The sequence below is a fragment of the Hevea brasiliensis genome, chromosome 9, assembly GCF_030052815.1.
Source record: "Hevea brasiliensis isolate MT/VB/25A 57/8 chromosome 9, ASM3005281v1, whole genome shotgun sequence".
NCBI lineage: Eukaryota > Viridiplantae > Streptophyta > Magnoliopsida > Malpighiales > Euphorbiaceae > Hevea > Hevea brasiliensis.
In genome coordinates, this window is record NC_079501.1 from 34,033,933 (window position 1) to 34,039,824 (window position 5,892).

The 5,892-nt window shown below is 33.4% G+C and overlaps 1 non-coding gene across 1 annotated transcript; it reads right to left on the minus strand.

The window, feature by feature from the left end:
- Positions 1 to 5,415: 5,415 nt before the first annotated feature.
- LOC131183568 (U2 spliceosomal RNA) lies at positions 5,416 to 5,610 on the minus strand. The gene has a single exon (XR_009151614.1). It is a non-coding gene; the product is annotated as a U2 spliceosomal RNA (small nuclear RNA).
- Positions 5,611 to 5,892: the final 282 nt, after the last annotated feature.

The following is a 5,892-nucleotide window of genomic DNA, read 5'->3' on the forward strand; positions in this document are numbered from 1 at the left end:
AACATTACATAACATAACATGGGGGGAGTAATGGGTCATTCAATATCTATCAATGCACTAACAGCAATTTATGCAATTATGTAACATCTTCGTGTTCTAGATAAATACATCCTAAATACACATGACATGATGCATGAGAAAGCTCATTAGTTACCTGTAAATAGTTGTTACTCACTTGTTATAGCCTATCAACCTCCTTATTCGAATGGGAGATATCCTTGGATCCTTACTCTTTCGAGTATCCCAAGCCCGATCCTATAAAATTGGACCTTAGGGTGTTATACAAGGCTCTAAAACTCTATACATAACATAAACATCCTATTTTAGGCCCTTAGGATCTATGAAATTAGGTTTTAAAACCTTAAAATCAAAGGAGAAAATAAGTGGGTAGAACTAAGTTTGGCTACTGGAGCCTAGGGTTTCGGCTGCCAAACTTGAAAAATTTTCAGATTTTTCAAGAAAATGCAAGCTTTAGCTGCCGAACCTCTGGCTTTCGGCAACTGGACCTGAGAATTTCCAAAATTCTCAAGTCGAAAACCTACACATCTCTTCTCCCAAAAGCCTCAAAACTCATTTTAAAGTTCTAAAACATGCTTTCATCACATATACACATTTCTAGGGCCTAAAATAATTAGAAAACATGCTTAATAGCCACATACATTTATCAAAACTCAAATCCTGGCTTTCCTTCAAACCCAACATGTATAAACTTCATTAAAACTTAACTTAATAACTTTTTTTAGAAACCTAATTTCTCATTAACTCTCTTAGATTTATCTATTAGATTAAGATGAAAAGAAGGTTACCTCTTTTCTTAGAGCTTAGAGATGAGAGAACCAAAGCCTTAAAGCTTAAATATACTCTTTCCCACTTTCAAATGAAAGAATCCATCTTTGAATCTTCAAAAACCCAAGGAGATCTCTTCAAAGAGCCCTTTGCATGCCCCAAATTTAAGAGAGAAAGGAAAGAAGAAAAATACAAGTGTTTTGAGTTGAAAATGAGTTGTGGTCCCTTTTATATTCTTGATAGTTGGGCGACTTTCGGTTGTCGAAATTCACACTTTCGACTTCCAAAGTTGATTCTGCCCAAATGGGCATATGGACCAAAAAGGGACTTCGACTGCTGAAAGCCCATCCTTCGGCTGCCAAAGTTCCTTCTGCCAAAAACAATACTTTTAAAACTATTAGGAAATAAAACCTTTAAAATGTTTTTCATTCTTGAATACATTTTAACACACATACATGAACATATTTTCACATCTTACCGCTACTCTCTTATTAATGAAATCTCACTCTTACCAGAATATTTCGTTAAGGGCAGATATTCTGTCGTGAAAAGATGGCGAGTATTACAAAAATGAAATAACAAAATAAAAAAAAAAAGAATTTTAAGTGCCAAATTAATGGCTATTTGGGTTTAGTAGGTACAATTAGCAAAAAAAATAAAAAATAAAAAATTTAAATGCTAAACAAATATACCAACTATTTTCTATGGTTGGTAATTACCAACTATATAACATTTAGTAGTTAACATAAAATAAAAAATAAAAATAAAATAAAATGGCAAAGTACCTAACTATTTTGGGGTTAGTAGATAATATTAAACAAAATATACAGAAAATTAAACTTTAAAATGCTAAGTAAATATACCAACTAGATTTCTTTTAGCAGGTAATATTAAATAGAAAATACAAAATGAAATTTCAAAATACAAAATTACTGACAATCATAGGTAAAATAAAAAAAAATAAAAAATAAAACTTTAAAATGCTAAATAAATATACCGGCTACTTATATAGTTGGAAATTACCTACTATATTGAGTTTAGTAGGTAAAATTAAATAAAAATAAATAAAATTTAAACAGGCCAAAATACCTACTATTTTGAATTAGTAGGTAAAATTGAAAAAAAAACAAAGAAAATTAAATTTTAAAATGCTAAATAAATATGCTAAGTTTTATGGTTGGTAAATATGACTATTTGTACGTAACATTAAATAAAAAATAAAAAAATTAAAATATCAAATTACCGACTGTTGTTAATTTAGTAGGTAAAATTAAATAAAAAAATTAAAATTAAAAGTTTAAAATGTCAAAAAAATATATCGACTTCTAGCAGCGGTTGATAATTATTAAAAAAGAGTTCACACATTACCATAATTTTTGCAATACTAATAGTTTATAAATTCTGAGAATTGAAATCAAGGTCAGTAACTAAAAATAATAATAATATAATATACATCAAGTTTTGAATTAATCAAATCTATTGAATTAATCAAATCAATTCATAGCTTTTAACCTCAAGTAATCAAAACACAACAAATATAATATAATAAATTTCAATTCATAAATTTTATCTCAAATGCAGAAAATAAGATTTTTAAAACAACAAAAAAACACAATACCTTTTAGATAGACCAAAGAAAATAGCAAAAATCTTCAAATAGGAAAAACAACGCAGTTTATTCCTTCTCTTTCCAAGGATATGTTAATCATAACCCCAACTCCCTTTCTTGACAAAAACTGCAGCTCACCTCCATTTTCATCCGACGTTGTGATTTTGACGCTATACTTAGTTTGGTGGATGAAAAGTTAAATCACTATAATAGATTTTAACTCTTTTACTTGAAATGAAATTTTAAGTAAACTAATTTTTTGAGGTTTCAAAGTTTTGTATGAACTCTATTTTTATGAACCCAATTTGAATGTTGTAAAAATCAAAATTTAGCCTATAAATTAAATGGAAATCCCACTATCATTTTTCTAATATATAATTATAAGTTACAAAATATAATATTAAACATAAATTACAAATAAATGGACCAACTCCAACTTGTAAAAAATAATTGAAATTAATTATTCATTTAAGCTTTGTAAAGGGTCCCATGTACCACTAGGCTAAAGGCAACAAGACCCATTCCTATAAGTGTAAATTTTAGAGTTCTTTCGCTATAAGTGTTCCATTAAAAACACTCCAATGAAACGAGACCCAGCTCACTTTCCGTCACCACGTAGCACCATTCCACTCCTTCAATGCCTTCATGACAAATGGAATCCATCTACAACCGAAGTCGCTTGTTGAATCACACTACCCAACTTATACAACCAATTCATCTCACTAAATACGTTTCACCATTGTCTCCCTCTCTTTGCAAACCTCAATCCGTTAACACAAAAACCCATTTTGATTAAGCTCATCTCCTGGATTTTGACACATGTCGAATCGATTGTTTGCAAACCCATCGCTTCCAAAGAGCCATGCCCAAGCTCCTTCGCTTGCTCATAACATTCTCTCTTGGATTCCTTCCTAATTGGCAATGTCAGTGGCGTCTTTATTATGCCAAATTTCTTATTGTGTTGAGGGTAAGGTGGCTCCTTTTATGTTCCTTTTGGCTACTTTGCGAAATCAAAAAATGACACTTTTATTATCCCTATTGTTGGTTGTGTGTTTGATATCTATTGATCTATATTTTGTTCAAGATGGGTTTTTTCATTAACTGTACACTGTGTTCACTTTAAGATTGTCTTTCCAGAATGTAGAATCGATTTATCTCGGCTTTGAGAATTAATTTTCCTTCTATATGCAGTGGTTTTGCACCTGGAATTGGTTTATGTTCCTTTTGAGAATTAATTTTTCATCTGTATTCGGTGGTTTTGTACTATCTACTGTACAAAGCGGGTTATTCAGATTCTATAGTCAATGAGCTTTATTTTGTTACAATGGAAAATTAAAAAAAAAAAATTATTTGGTGGCCAAGGAAAGGGCATTAATTGTTTTCTGAAGCTAATCAGCACTTTGTTTAATTGCTATCTTTTGTTTGAGGGAAATAATTGCACATTTTTAATGGATAATGGCCTAATCAATGGGGTTGAATATTCTACTTTATTACTTTCTTTACAGTTTGTTCTTTGCATGCATGGCATTTCTATTTGTCCACAATGTCCTAATATGTTAAGTTTTTCATATATTTAGATTTACTAATTAATCATGCTTGTGGTTTTTATAGTTTAATTTAATTTTTCATTTCATTGACTATGAATTTTCAAGAATTATGTTTATATGCAGTAACTATCAGATGAGGCAGAACTAAATTATACAACAGAAAGCGAATAGAAAGATGAAGAAGAACTTCATGAATATGACGATGATAGTGAGGGTGATGATGAATAAATTACATTGTAATGGATAGTAAAACTATAGGCATACACCTTTTTAAAATATGTTACTTTTTATAGATATTATTTATCATGTTGTTGTATTACAAACATTTCAAAAGCAATGGTCAATTTAATTGTAACTTGTATTTGTTATACTATTTGGCAATGAACTTTAACATATTGATTGTAATATTATAATACTATTGATATCTATTATGTCACAATTTAACTTTATAAATTGCTTGTGAAAAGATCTGTATAATAAATGTATAGGCCAGGATCGCATTATTTTATTTTATTTTTTTATCTACGCAGGTTGTGTAGTGATCGGGCTCTAACCACTAGAGGAATTGTCCGCTTTGGCTGTAAGCCTCACGGTTTTGTCCCATAGGTGGAATGGAGAACTTTCCAAGAGGTCACCCATCCTAGGATTTCTATCAAGCAAGCACGCTTAACCCTGGAGTTCTTCCAACTCTCCAGGCCATTCCACCAAAATACACCTCTTATGATTAGTTCCCCCATCTTATATATCGTTACTTTTTGAATTCAAGACCATCTCCGTGCTTTGCCGATGTGGGATTTGCCTAAGGGACCTTTCTCCCCCCCTTTCGACCTTAGGCAAATCCCACATCGGCAAGGCACGGAGATGGTCTTGGGTTCAAAAAGTAATGATATAAGATGGGAAAACTAATTATAAGAGGCGCCTTTTGGTGGAATGGCCTAGAGAGTTGGAAGAACTCTAGGTTTAAGCATGCTTGCTTGAGAGAAATCCTAGGATGGTTGACCTCTTGGGAAGTTCTCCATTCCACCTATGGGAAAAAACTGTGAGGCTTACGGCCAAAGCGGACAATTCCTCTAGTGGTTAGAACCTGATCTTTACAATTGGTATCAGAGCCGCTCGCGTGTCCTCTTGGGCGATGGTGGGGCAAACCTCAGCGAGGACGTTGAGTCCCGAAAGGGGGAGAGAAAGGTCCCTTAGGCAAATCCCACATCGGCAAAGCACGGAGATGGTCTTGGGTTCAAAAAGTAATAATATATAAGATGGGGAAACTAATCATAAGAGGCGCCTTTTAGTGGAATGGCCTGGAGAGTTGGAAGAACTGTAGGGTTAAGTGTACTTGCTTGAGAGAAATCCTAGGATGGGTGACCTCTTGGGAAGTTCTCCATTCTACCTATGGGACAAAACCGTGAGGCTTACGGCCAAAGTGGACAATTCCACTAGTGGTTAGAGCCAGATCGTTACAATTTTTTTTTTTTTTTGGGAGGCGCCAGGCTTCTGCTGTAGTGCAACGCAAAGGCGACGCGCGAGGACTCCAGCAGCAAGCTACTGTAGTAGGACCTCCCTCCAAAAAAATTAATTTAATATCATGTGAACCAATGGCTCACGTATCAGATATTAAACTGATAAGAACATATACTACACTTGATCTCAGCCAAAAGGCCGAGAAAGTATATTGTAATGATCGGGCTCTAACGGCTAGAGGAATTATCCGCTTTGGCCATAAGCCTCACGGTTTTGTCCAATAGGTGGAATAAAGAACTTCCCAAGAGGTCACCCATCCTAGGATTTCTCTCAAGCAAGCACGTTTAACCCTAAAGTTCTTCCAACTCTCCAGGCCATTCCACCAAAAGGCGCCTCTTATGATTAGTTCTCCCATTTTATATATCATTACTTTTTGAACCTAAGACCATCTCCGTGCTTTGTCGATGTGGGATTTGCCTAATGGACCTTTCT